Raw genomic sequence first — 14027 nt, forward strand, 5'->3', positions numbered from 1 at the left:
AACGAGGTGGTAGCTACGGGTGGGGTTTAGTAGTACTCGAAGCTGTTTACAATGGCTGCCTCCAGTGTGGTGATTAGCTTGGATGTAGCTCTAGTATAGCATCAATCTTACCAGAACTTGACCACATTTCTGCATGAAATAAATAATAAAAACAACACTAAAAGCTTTTCATTACGATATAGATGTTTTCGCTCCTCTGTTGACCTGTTTCAACATGAGTTTGTGAGAGTGATGAGGGAAAGGGTAAGTTGTTGTGTGAGTGGTTGTATTCAATGGCTGCTAGTGGAGTGATTAGCTCTGATTTAGCCACATCAACAGTTCTGTTAGAACTGGCCAACATTTCTTTCATAAAACAAGAGAAGAGGCAACGCTGAAAGATTTTTATGATGGAAAAGATGTTTTTTCTCTTCTCCCTGTCTGCTTCAGCTTTAGTTTACATTTGTTAAGGTGGGGTTTGCCGGTGCATGCAATTTGGCTTGGTTGGGGGAGCAGGCACCCATGCTGGTAACAGTAACTCAGCTCAAGGGAAGCATATGTGCACTTTGCCATTTTGTCTTGTCTCTCTGATTTGCCCATCATGAATGTGACAGACAGAACATTCCTCCAGTCACGTTCTGAGAATATTTTGAAAAGTCCTGCCCTTCCCAAATGCTTTCTATGGGAGTTTTCCCAGATGAAGGTGAAATACATCCACGCAATGGACATTTGAAACAGTAGCATATCAGCTTACTTTATGCTAGCAATCATGAGAAAATGGTCATTGTTAGCAAGATTTCAGAAACAAATCTCCTTGGTATTGATAAAGTTACAAGTTATCTATAATTTTTATGTTTGCACTTTAAACATAAATCTACAGTGGGCACTGGTTTAGCTCAGTGGGTAGAGCAGGCATCCATATTCCTGTGCTATAGTCCTCAATGCACTGGTCACAGGATCGATACTCAGTCTTGACTATTGTGTGTGCCTTCAGTTTATTTATGTTTTATTCATAAGCTCAAACATGTTTCACACTTTTTTCAAGTGAAGAAGTGAGTCAGATGACCCAGCTCACTCAGTGATACTGTTTTTTAGATGCACAATTACAGAGATCAGATTCTCCAGACCATTAAGAATTTTTTATTAATTTAACCATTTCAAATAAATGAGAACCAAATCAACTTTGTGTTACACATGTTAATAGAGATTAGTCTGGAAAATGGCTCAATCTGGTCTGAACACTGAGAGAGAGCAGGGGGAGGACGGGAAGGCTGTTGTGGCCTCTTTAAATAAAGCAAAAAACAGCCAAGGCTGGAACGCAAAAAGACCAGTAACAAATGACACAGGACGAAAAATCCAATCGTATCTAAATAAGTTTAATGTAAAAGGTGCTCAGTAATAAGTCAAACTCAAGAAAATGAAGGGGCTGTAGGCTCATGCCACAAAGAACAAAACGATGAAGAAAGGTGTGGCAAACCCGGACACAGGCTGCAGGACTGCCCCATCTTCCAAAAGCTGCCTAACAAAAACTAACCAATAAAATAAATCAATAAATACTAATTTAGACATGCATGGTGACAGAAACTAAGGACAGAGGGAATTGCTTAGAAATCATGATAGAAACAACTAGGCCACACATTACTGAGACAGAGGAAATAAGCCTGTGGTTGAAGAAAAGCTTGGTTTTGGTTTAAAAGGCTAATGCTACATCCCACATCTACTGAACATCTACAACTGAAATCATATTTTATGCCTTGAACTTTAAATGGAATTCACTTTATTAAAAAAATGTTTGACCCATCCATCCTCCTACAACAGAAACCAAACCTAAGACAACTTTCTTTCTCTTCACACTATGTCATTAATTCATACGGCTTTAGCGTGGCATAAACAACTTACCCTTAAGTGGTGCCTACACTGTAAAATTTTAATTCACTGGGCCACTGACCTGCTGTATGGTGGCCTAAACATTGAGTTTGACCTGTTTTTAACTCTGAATTTAGCTGGAAGTAGAAAAATTCTAGAACTTATTTTATGTTGTAAAATGTTCTCCCTGTAAATCTTCTGGAGGCTGCAGCTCAATCAGCTTCTCCAGTTGAAACTTTATTTCACTCTTCCAAAGCTACAGCTAAATGTATTCCACAGAGAACTTTATTGATCATTTCATGTCTTCTCAGTGTGAACACTTACTCTTCAAGCAAAGTGCCCATCATGGAGGAAATGGATTAAAATGGTGCCGTTGGGGATTGTGGTTAACCTTTGGCCTGATGAAAATCAGTCCATGTTTCACACTGGCCAAGTTTAAGTTTTCTGGATAATACTAGTGAATGTTTGGCTTTGGTGCAGCAATGTTTGTTGCAGACCAGCCAGAGTTAAAGTAATTCATGCACAGTCCTGGAGTTCACAGTCCCAACTGAGATCCCAAATGTATCTTGTAATATATGTATGTTACCATGGATGTGTGTTTGGACTTTATATTTAACTTTAACTTGTTCTTTTCTTCCACTTTGTCTCACTCCATCTTTGATGATTCTAAGTGTGAAGTTGAAGAAGTTTTTTGAGTTCTCTGTAACTGACTCTCTGTGATATCATCCAGCAGCTGAACTTTTAGTCCAGTAACATGTGTTGTTACTGGACTGTGATGCATTTACAGTTAGCATAATTTTCTAAAGAATTATGGTGCTTCTGTTTTTGCTCCGGTCATGTTGGGGTATTTAACAAAAGAAAAAAGAAGGAAGTCATCTAACAGTGCTTCACATAGACTGACACTGTACCGAAGTATTGGAATTGGCAGCACAGTTGTAGAAACCCTTTTAATTTTTGGTTATAATAGACAGTACTGTGCAGAACTTCTTGGCATGTTTGGGTAGAAAACTGAAACTGAAGTAAGGCGTAGATGTGACGAATACGCCCGCCTGAGGGCACCATTGGGCAGGAAAGGGGATTGACACAACGGACGTGCTCTGGATGTCGTTGCATGTTACCAAAGGCATGGGAAAATAATCTGTAGAAAAAAAGTCCACACCTTTAGGCCAGGCCGCCCATAAGGGGAGAAAAAGGAAATAGCTTTCTGGGGCCCAGAAAATTGGCGGGGGGGGGGGCATGGAAGTCAGAACATCATGGTCCGGTATAAAGTTAAGTTATGATAACCATATTTTATTCTTAACCTTAATAATAACCACTCTTAAAAAGCAACAAAAATGAACTTCATTGTTGTTGTACTTAGTACATTATAGTCTTATTAAAATGTAAACCCTTTTTCCAAAATTCTCTTCTTTGCTAATGCTAACAATGTGCATGGGCAAATTGTCTAAAACATTTGGAGAGTAATGTCAGACTTCATACCTAAGCTATAATGTGCACAAATGTCAGGATAAAGAGAGTAAAGTACAAATTTCAAATAAAATGGGCAGAAACAGTGATAAGGGGTTAAAGAGTGGAAGGAATAAGTTATTCCAATGTCAAAACCTGATAACAGCTGGACACTTTTCATCATCTTTATTGTTTTCATAAATCATTGCAATTGGTCATCCTTTACGTCTATCAGTGGGGTTTGCACACAACTGTATGACCATTCAGTGTGAAATTGTTTAATAAAAAAAGTATTTTTTTCCTTCATGAAAAGTGGGGATTGTAGGAAATAGGAAGTTATGACCCGGCAGTAGCATCACAAAATTTTGCCAGTGCTTTGAAATGTTTTACTCAATATTCTGTTATCCAAACAGGTGATTCATGTGTGGAGGCTTGTTGATGATAGTGGGTCCAAAAGAACATCCTGAACTAGGAGTGAGGGACAACGTCAATAGCAGGCAGCAGTAGAAACATACTCAAATGAAGGCACAGTATACATCAAGTTTGAGACAGAGTAATTATATCTCATTTGGTGCCCCTTCAGAGGGAATATACAAAAGTCTGTCTCTTTCTAACACACATTTCATCAACCTGATGAGTGGCCCACCTGATAATCCTGTATGAACAGACTTTTCCAAAACTCAAAAATAATTTGTTTTACTTGACCATATAACAAGAGACTATAGCTTCTGTGGTTACTGTGAAAAGAGATGTGAAACTAAAAAAAAAATGCTCTGGATGAGTGAAGATAAGAGAAAAAAAAAAAACACAAAGAGCAATGCAGAGCAGCTGCCAGCACTGAAGTCTCAGTGCTGGGTTAAGATTAAAATCCCTTGTTGGTTGGCACCTGTACTGCAAGTATGTTAAACTAATCATTGACATTTTTTATTAACTTGTGCTTGCAGTGCTGATCAAATGTTCCTTCTAACCAACTTATTGTCTCTAGCCAAGACTTTAGCTCTTGCCACAATGCTATAATGCTCTAATACCTGGATATTAACCAGCATGGTGGATGGATGGCATTTTGTAGCATCAAGCAGTTTGGCAGTATTTGATCTAGAAAATGAAAAAATAAAAGTTGTATGAAGGGTGTGTCGGGTAATGCCTGCAGATTGCTGGTGTTGGACTGTAACCTTGTATCTCTGTATCTGTACCTGTATCATGATTTTTTTTTCCAAAATCTGTGCTATCAATCGCCCTTTACATCTCTCTATTGGTTTTTACACATTTTAAACCAATAAAAAGTGTCAAAAATATAATGAATGTGACCATTCAGTTTTGAATAATCTGATCATTTGAAAAGACAGCATTTTTTCAGTCCCTGAAAAGTGGTGGTTTTGGAGATATACTGTTTTGGCCAAACAGCAGCAATATCAAGCACGGCAATATGAAACCAGAACAGGCATGAGTAGTGATATAACCTGCTAACATCAGCCACACTAGTAATATTTACCCACAGATGTTGTGATCCTTTTCCATTGTGCTTAATTTTGACTGCCGCCTGAGACTTTTTATGAAAAAGATTTTGCATTTTATCCACTTTTAAAGAAGGCCTCTTATATTTACCAATATCACCCTTCCTCCTTGTTGCACTAAAATAGCCATTGTTTGTTTTCAACTGTGCAAATAACCATGGTTTTAATAACAAGGATGCTTAAGATAAAATATGTTTCATCATTGTATGCAATACAACACAATTTTGCTTGTGATAAACAGCAGCAGTATATAAAATCTGAGATTAAAAAGGAATTATAGATGATAGAAATCTTTCACTATACTTTTGGCTGTCAATGATACAGTATAAGCAATGTTCCACACATTGTGGGCAATTCGTCAATTAGAATCTGAAAATGATGTGTATTTATTTTGAGAAACAGGATGATTACTTGTCTGTTTGGCTCCAACAGTGTAGCTGTTGTTTAAGAAAGCTTTCTAGGCTCAGTGTGATACTCAAATGAAGCAGAGAAACTCTTATAAGACCAAAAAGAAAGAAAAGTTACAAATCAAGGCCACTGAGTCTTCCTCTTTCATAAAACCTATGTCTTTGAATTCAAAGCACCTTCAGTTTGTAACGAAGGCTGCCTGTTTTAAATTGGCTGTGTTCAGGACCAAACAGAGATAACCCTGAGACACCACTATGGCATCAGGGTTATTTTCACAAACACTAAAAAAGCTCTTTTCATGTGCTTTGCCACTGCAGATGTTACTTATCTATTTTCACAGGCTGAGTTACATTACCCATGAAAAATAATCGACTCTTTATTTGTGAAAAACAGGAAAAAGGCTTTTGGAAAAACTAACCACACAACCCAATGAGAAAGCCTTGACATGAGATCACTTGCCTTTTTTACGGTTACATTTCTAGTATGAAAAAGCTACTTAGTGTCTTTCCTTAAACCCTCTCTTCTTGGTAAAAGCTCTTGAGCACCTAGTTTATAGCATACTAGAGAAAGTCCTGAGATATCGCATTGACATTGGGTCATTCTCACAAACCAGAAAAAGCTCATTCAGAGCCATGGTTAGATGTGATGCTCTTGTTTTGAAGACTCAGTTATGTGAGCCATCACCAAACTGACATTACTGTGTTGAAGTTTCCTTTCAACTGGCTATATATAACATGCACAACTACTGTATGAATGTATTAATGACTAAACCGCTATGAACCCTTATCAAAATCACATTATGCAAAAAGAAATTCCAACCAAGCAATCATACAGGTCATCTAGACATTCAAAATGTGCATTTATCAGCATGACAGTACACCTTAAAGGGCTATTTCAGCATTTATTAAGTTGAGCTGTATAAGGTACCTCATGCAAACCAGTTTCAAAAATAACAAACTATCCCTTTAATCATTCTTTAAATATTGCTCTGCCATATCCATGGTGACATAATAACTGACAGATCTGGAGCAATGCCAGTATAGTCATTGTTCTACATGGGGTAGATTAATGAAACAATAAGAGAGAGTGAAGTTTTCAAAATGTGTTTACTGATTAAAATAAATCTCAAAATAATCAGCCAGACCCGACTCTTGTTTGGCTATTCACATGACATCACACTCATGGAACTGCTGCATAGTGGGCAAGACAGGCTTCTCACTGCTGTACACTGCAGTGAACTTAACAGTTTCTGTGCATCAGTGTGTGTTTTTTTTAGTTTTATTTTTTCTGATACAAGACAGCTGTTTAACTGGATGAGAAAACTGATGAGAATGTGTTCCAAACATGATTCTGCGTGTAGTTTGGCTATCACTGTGGGAGTGTGTGCATGCATATAACCAAAGTGTCCCACAAACTAGAAATCCATCCTGCTATGTAAGAGCAGCTGGTTGGGACGTGGTTGGCTGTTGTGTCCCTTTGCACATTGCATGACAAAGGATGCATGTTCAGGCTGAAAGGTAGCCCAACTTCCAAAAGAGTTGTGAGATCTAAAATCTGTGTCTGGTAAGGCTGAGAATTATACAGTTTATGGCTGGCTTATCACTGATAGTCATAACTGTCCTGAACTAGAATGTTAGCTTATAAGCGCTCACCTTTGCTTTATTTCTCACCCCCTTTTTCCCCCAGACACAACAAAAATACATCAGTCTGTCTGTACTGTTGTAAACTTTCATCCTTAAGGTTCTCAACTGGCAGAAAACCAACAAAAATAGGCCAGGCTTCCCACCAAGGAATCCTACAAGTCCCCAGCATTGTCAAAAACATAATAAACTGTCAATAATATTAAGACTCCCCAAAATTTCTGAATTCATGCTCTCATGGGAGCTCATGTCTTATCCTCCAAGCTCCTCTGCCTCCCCTGTAGTTTGCACCCTGACTCCAAAGCCCGCTAAGATAGCCTTGACATAAGAACACTGATAAGGAAACTTCAATTTGAGCGTACATAACCTACAATAAGTGTCTGCATGATAAAACTACCACAAGGAGAAACGGCAAATATTGGGATCCAGGCAGGGATGATAAATCTAAGTAGAACTGAAGAAATAAAGGTGTTAGGAAATCATGTGCAGCCATTTCACTCTGGTCTGGATAAATCTAGCACATAGACTCTAAAAGGTAGAAGAAATACTAAAGCAAGCTATGCTTGTTTAATCCTTGATGATATTATTGATAGTTTGGCTTTTAATTGACTTGAAATGCACAATACTAATATTCTAGCAGAGCTGGCTCTAGTTTTTCAGGCACCCAAGGAGAAACAATAAGTTGGTTGCATAATCAGTTAAATCAGTGAAGCACTTCCAGAATCAGTATTTTATTTCAGATCATTGTTTTCCTAAGTAAAAAGCTGTGTCATGTCAGGGTCTTGTGTCACCCTGTCAAGGTTCTGATAACAACACAAGGTTCTTTAACCCACCAACTACCTGCAGCTTAAGTAAGGGTTTCCATCAGCTGGCTAAGAGGTTTACAGAAAGTTTCTCTAACACCACCCACAATATATGCACCCTGAAAGCCTCTTTCCACTGCAAGTCAATCAAATACACAGATAGCCCACCCTCTCAGATACAAAATAACAGGATAGGACCTTCAGCTGTCAGTCTCAGCTGCCTTCACTTTTTCAAAATACCTCCTGATGAAAAGAGGTTGGAGAGTTCTGCACTATACATTAGAGCCCTCATGCATAAAGATGAAGTTTACTACAGCGTGCTAAAACAACATCATTGGGGCTTTTGAGGGACATAGCTCAGGTCACGGTGGGGCTTCTGGAGGATTCTCCCCCCTTTTTTATGAAAGAGCTTTATTTTCCTGCTATTTTATTAACCATGTAGTCAAGTATTGTAATAAGGGCTGAGTAGAGATTTTATGTGACTAATCTCAGAATTCTTTTACAGTTAATGGTGATGAATCTCCTTTTTTTTTTTTTTTTTTTTTTTTTAAAAATTTTTAAATTCCACTAAAATGCGTTTAAAAATGATTTTTGTTCATACTGGATTTTTTTATACTGTCTTATACTAATGGTAATTGACTTGTTTGGTTGCAAAACTTCTTTTATTTTGAAAGAACAAAGGGAAATCCTGGTAAATTTAAGATTAATGCATGAAATTCACAGAAAAAGGAACTTGTGCTGGCTTTATTTTATTTCACTAAAATAAGACATTAAATATACAGTCTGTAAAGTTTCTGCACTGAAATATCCATATTTTTTTTAAAAAGTAACTATTCCAATGTTATAGTTTTTTTTTTTTTTTTTTTACTGAGGTCTTACAGGGGCTCAGATAGTTCCTACATTTTCAAAGACAGAGTTACATCTTTTTACTTGTTTAAAGTGTATGTATTATTAATTCTTCTAACTGTAACTGGGCATGCCTTTTAATGGAGGCTGCCATAGGTCGTTAGTTCAACTGCCTAAACTCATGGATCTCCCCCATACTTGACATCCAGTGTGTTAAGACCAGCACTGCTCAATGCTGTCAACCTCCGTGGCCTCCTTCTTAATACTACCTCTAGTTTTAAGTTGTTCAGTAATGCAGCACCTCATAAGGCATATTTATTTAACAGCAAACTGACATTTTTAAAAAATTTCAATCATAAATTTGTCGATATAAAAGAAAAATGCACTGAAAAGGCACTTTGGCATGCACTGTAGTTCACATTTGCATTCTGGGACCACTTCCAGCGTGACCAGGAAGGGCCTTTTTTAGTGGATTTCTCCCTCAGTATGAGAAATTTATGAATGAAAACAAAACATTCTGTTTAGCTAATATGCCTTATGAGGTGCCATTTTTACTGAACAGAGTCCAAAATTCACAACACAAAGTAAACAACGGGGATAGGCTGAGGCAGTGCTGGTCTGTACTCATTTTATTGGTTGAGAGTCCCCTGGTGGTGGAATTTTATCAACTGTGTGTTTAAGGTACAGTGATAAACTTCTTTTACATCACTGTGGCTGCATATGTTGTTAGTATGAAGGGACAATACAGCATGGGATTAATGCAATATGAAAAATCACAACAAACAATGCATTTAAACAATTAAGACAATGAAATGCAATGATTTACATTTGGAAATGTGTATCTCAAATTTCCTTTACTATTACTTATCACAGTGATGATTAAAAATAGTTCATTTTGCTGACCGCTCACCCTTTCACCTCTTTTAAACAAGCAGAGGTCATTGCATTGTGTTTTTACTATAAGCATCTGAACTGAGACTTGTGTCAGCAGTTTGTAGTGAATGAGCGAGTGAGGGAGAGAACGAGTAAACTGTGACCGTGAGGGAAAGTGGAGGAGGTTAGCTAGGAAGTTGTCACCGGGCTGTAGGTTTACATTTAACATCATGTCTACATTAATCAGTGCTCCTTACTTGGGGCCCTAGGTGCCTGCCTGTATTGCCCTTGCCCTAAGCTGTTGTTCTACCAATGAGTGCCTCCTTTGTTTGCAACACAGGGATCATTAGTTGATACGGACTTGGAGTCTATTGAAATACTGTATACTTCCTCTGGAACTTTAAATCAAGTTTTAACAATGTAGTATCAAACAAGCTTCCAGTTTCCTTACAGCGCAAATGTAGGAGAAGTGACGTGTTAAATTGTGCTGTGAGCATTACTTGATAGGGATTAATGCTCATCAAGATAGAACCTGAAATCTGACATGACAAGAGTACCAAAACTTACTTGAGTAGTTTATTGATTTAAATGTATTTTAGATTTACTGTGTTATTTCTGGGGGATATGAACAGAAACAAAGCTTGTTAGTTTAGAAGCATGCTTCTAAACAGAACGGAACAGTGAATTATCTATTATGGACTCTGACTTCTGTTCTTCAGACTGTTTTTTTATGAGGTATCCTTGTGTATACATTTGTGAATGTTGAATGCACAAGTTGTAATTTGAACTGGACGTGCAAACTCATTTATTGGAGCGCAATTTCTTTCCATACATCAGAATATTTCATCAATATTTCTTGCCGCCTCTCTGAGTTCTTTCTCTTTGATCAGCCGCACCGTGCCGAGTCGATCTGCCACAGTCATTGTGACTAATGAGATGGGGAGAAAGTCAGGTCAGCTCTTAATGTGAAATAATAAAGTCACTTCATAATGCCTGCCCTTTTATACAGACCTAGTGGTAAGAATTACACAAGGCAAAGTCATGCATTACTGACAGATATCAGGAACATTCGCTTCTGTGAATCCAGCCTTTTAACAACCATCATCATTTATGATGCAGTGTGATCGCCCGTTTGGAAGTGTGAAGACGTAGGAACATAATTTCAGGTTTAACTGAAAATGGTCTCTGGCATGTTCAAATGCATTGTGGTTTTTATTTCTTATAGGATTTCAGTGGTGTTTTGGCCAACAAGGCTGTCACATATTTGGGGCCTCATCAAAGTCAGGCCATGTTTACACACTGTGTTTTCATTCTTGCAGTTTCAAAAAAGTTGCTGATTCATGTGAAAGCATTTTCGGAACAACCAGCATCCACCAAGACTCACAAAAAAGGATACAAAAAGAACACACAGATAAATTTGTGTCATGTTAGTGTGCTGTAAGATGGTTCTGCATTACAATCAGATCTTCTTAATCAGTTTGATATTAAAATTATGATGTTGTCTTGTTACTGTGCTTGCTTGTTTGTCTGCTTGTCTGGCTTTTTTGGTGTGTAATGTCTTTAACTATTGTACAGTGTCTTTGAGTCTTCAAAAAGCACTGTATAAATGAAATGCATCATCATCATTGTAAACTGAATGTGACACATGACCATCACACATGACTTACACAGCATCACCAGCAAACACAACTAACAGCTAAATAATAAAAAATAAAATCCATGTCAGCTGGAGGACCACAGGTAGCTCTATTTTCTACTTGTTTACTTCCTTCATTAAAACTAGGGAAGGCCTATCAAACAGCCATTTCTGCCATTTTCATGGTGATTGAAGATACTGTCCAATAGTTTACAAAGGAAAAAGACCACACAGTTGGGTAATCTGCTCTCAGGTGTGTGCAGTTGTGTCATGTTTTTAATGAATTATTGATGTTGTTTATTATTGTATTCACAATTTATTGTTGTTTCTATGTTAAACTCTTCTGTACCATGAGTGACTGCATTTACATGGACTTGAGTATCCGGTTTCTGTCAGGTTTTTGGAGTATCCCGGTTTCCCTTTGTGCATGTATATGTCTTCAGAAACTGGGATATATCTGGGTTTTGAAAAACCCGGTTTTGCTACCCGGAGAACTTCAAAAGAAAACAGGATTCTGTGTCATGTATATGCAGTATCCCGTTTTCTGGCTGCTGTAGACTACCTGCACAGGTGCGAATTTGATTTTACTTAATTTAACTTAAGATACTCGTAAATCCTGTATCTGCGTGGTGGAAGAACAGCTGCGCAGAGAGAGTGACAGCTGAGCGGCTGTGTCTGCAGCGGATCAGTCTGTGAACTGACGCAGTTTTGTGTTATAACGCACTCATATTTAGATAAAACATGAACTGCACAGTGTAATTTTTCAGCCATGAATTAAACGTGAGCGTAGTTTAACTGTAGAGACAGAGAATGACTGCTCACGCCATGAGTTACAGGAAATTAGAACTCTGCGAGCTGAAGATAGAAAGACGGCACTTGGTAAGCATCCTGCACAGTTTGTCGATGCTTCCCAGTCCTGAACTTTTGAAACAACAACTCTTCTGGTGTACTTTTTCAAGCCCAATTTTGAACTGCCCCCATTTTAACAGACTTTTATTTTGAAGTCGTTTTCAGGACATTTACTTAGTGAAGTTAGTCAACTGCAAGTTGCTTCGCACTTTCTTGGCATCTCTGCCAAACTTTCGTAGTGTTTGATAGTAATAATTCTAATAGCCTAATAGTGATAACAATTTAAAAAATCATTTTATATTAAGCTTATTTATTTGAGATCTCCCTTTCACTCCTTGCCATCCTCTCAGTCTCTTTTTTTCTGCAGATGCTTTATTACCTGTAAGCAAGTGTTCTTACTAGTATAAACGAGATTATTATTTTTTTCTCCCATTTGTTGGAACAAGGTGGATACCATTTCTGCAACGTGATGCTGGCATTTAACCGTGTTAAACCCAAAATAACAGTGATCAATTTTTCTTAAATTTCAAACTTATCTCGTCTGGTGTTGTAAAATAACATCACAACTATCTGCGCAGATATGATTTAGTGATCAGAAACCAGGCTAGTAGTTTTTCTCATTTATACAGGAATATGAATAACCAGGTTTCTCTGTGTGCATGTAAACACAGTATCCAGAATATGATAAAAGCCGGGATATGACTCATAACCGGGATACCCAAGTCCATGTAAACGCAGTCACAGTAGTCATCCTCTAAGTTGGTCAATTCCTGACTGTGGGAGTGATTAGCTGACAGAAGAGAAGACAATGCATACTATCAGTACGTGGTGCATCCCAGCTCTGTGTGTGTGTCTCATGACTCCGGGCACATCTAGGTGGAAGGAAACCTCAGGGAATGGGCTGGAAAGATCATAGATCCTGTCTGGTCAGGGATCGCCTGGGGATTCCCCAGGAGTGTCGCTAGGTAAGAGGGATGTCTGGGTTGACTTGTTCAACCTGCTACCACTGTGACCTGGCACTGTCCTTTATTCCTTTTTCACATTTATTCAGAATTTATTTTTGTGTTCTTACTTGTAGCTACTTTAACATTTACAGTTTTGCCCAACAATCTGGTCATTTGTCATCAAAACATAACCCAACTCTCTGGTTCAAGCCCATAATCCCTTTGAGTTGAAATAACGCAGGGTTGGGTCAGCCCCTTTTGGACCCAGTGCTGGGTTACCAATATAACCTAAATTGGGTTATTTTTAACCCAGCAGTTTGAAGCGTGTGGACTCATTCAGTAGTTCATTAGTATTTTTAATGAAATATTTATCAAATATGCTAAGTTTCTGGCGAACATCCAAACCTATAGCCATGCAATATTGGTCCTGTTTTGTACCTTTAGCTTTCTAAAGGCATGTTTAGGACTACATTACAGTGAAAACAATCAGTCAAACCCACTTAAGAAATGCATGTCCTTGTTTTTGCCAGTTGGAGAAGAGAATCGCTGATGCATGTGAGTGGAAATGAGGTGCGATGCTTTTCACATTTTGTAAATATAATGTCAGCTTAATCAGGCTATGAGGCTACTCTGTTATAAATTGAATGTAATGATTGTGATAGTTATAATAATCCTGTGTTCCAGTTTTAAATACAGTGCTGTTAGAGGATTTTATTTCACCTTTGAGGCATTCAGGCGGTGAACCAAACGATGAGGTGTCATTGCTTTTATTCCACAGACTCTTCTTTTATCCGGTTGCATTTGCAAGTGTTAAATATACAAATATTATTTCCGCTTGACATACAAGTTTGTGTTTATCATATAGTTTTCACAGTGTTTCTATTGCAGTTCTATGAATGCAAAGTTAAGGTTGCATTTGTAATGTACTTTATGTGCACACACATATTTTATCATAATTTCAGAATTAAACAGACAAAAAAGAAGAGGTGAATGTGTTCTGTACTTGTAAACCATAATAAAGTAATTATGTAAGAAGTCCACTGCATACACTTCAGCAGGATGTATGGGCAGTTCTGCTGTCCAAATGCCACCTCCCAACTGAGAGCATGCCACTAGCATGATAATAACCCCTCTGTCTTCCAGCGCTTGTGTGTGCGAGCGTGTGTGTTCTCCAGTGTGGGGCAGACTGAGGGATCACTGGCCTTTTGTCAAGAACTGGTTAAAGC

Source organism: Cheilinus undulatus, linkage group 2 (assembly GCF_018320785.1).
Source record: "Cheilinus undulatus linkage group 2, ASM1832078v1, whole genome shotgun sequence".
Lineage (NCBI taxonomy): Eukaryota > Metazoa > Chordata > Actinopteri > Labriformes > Labridae > Cheilinus > Cheilinus undulatus.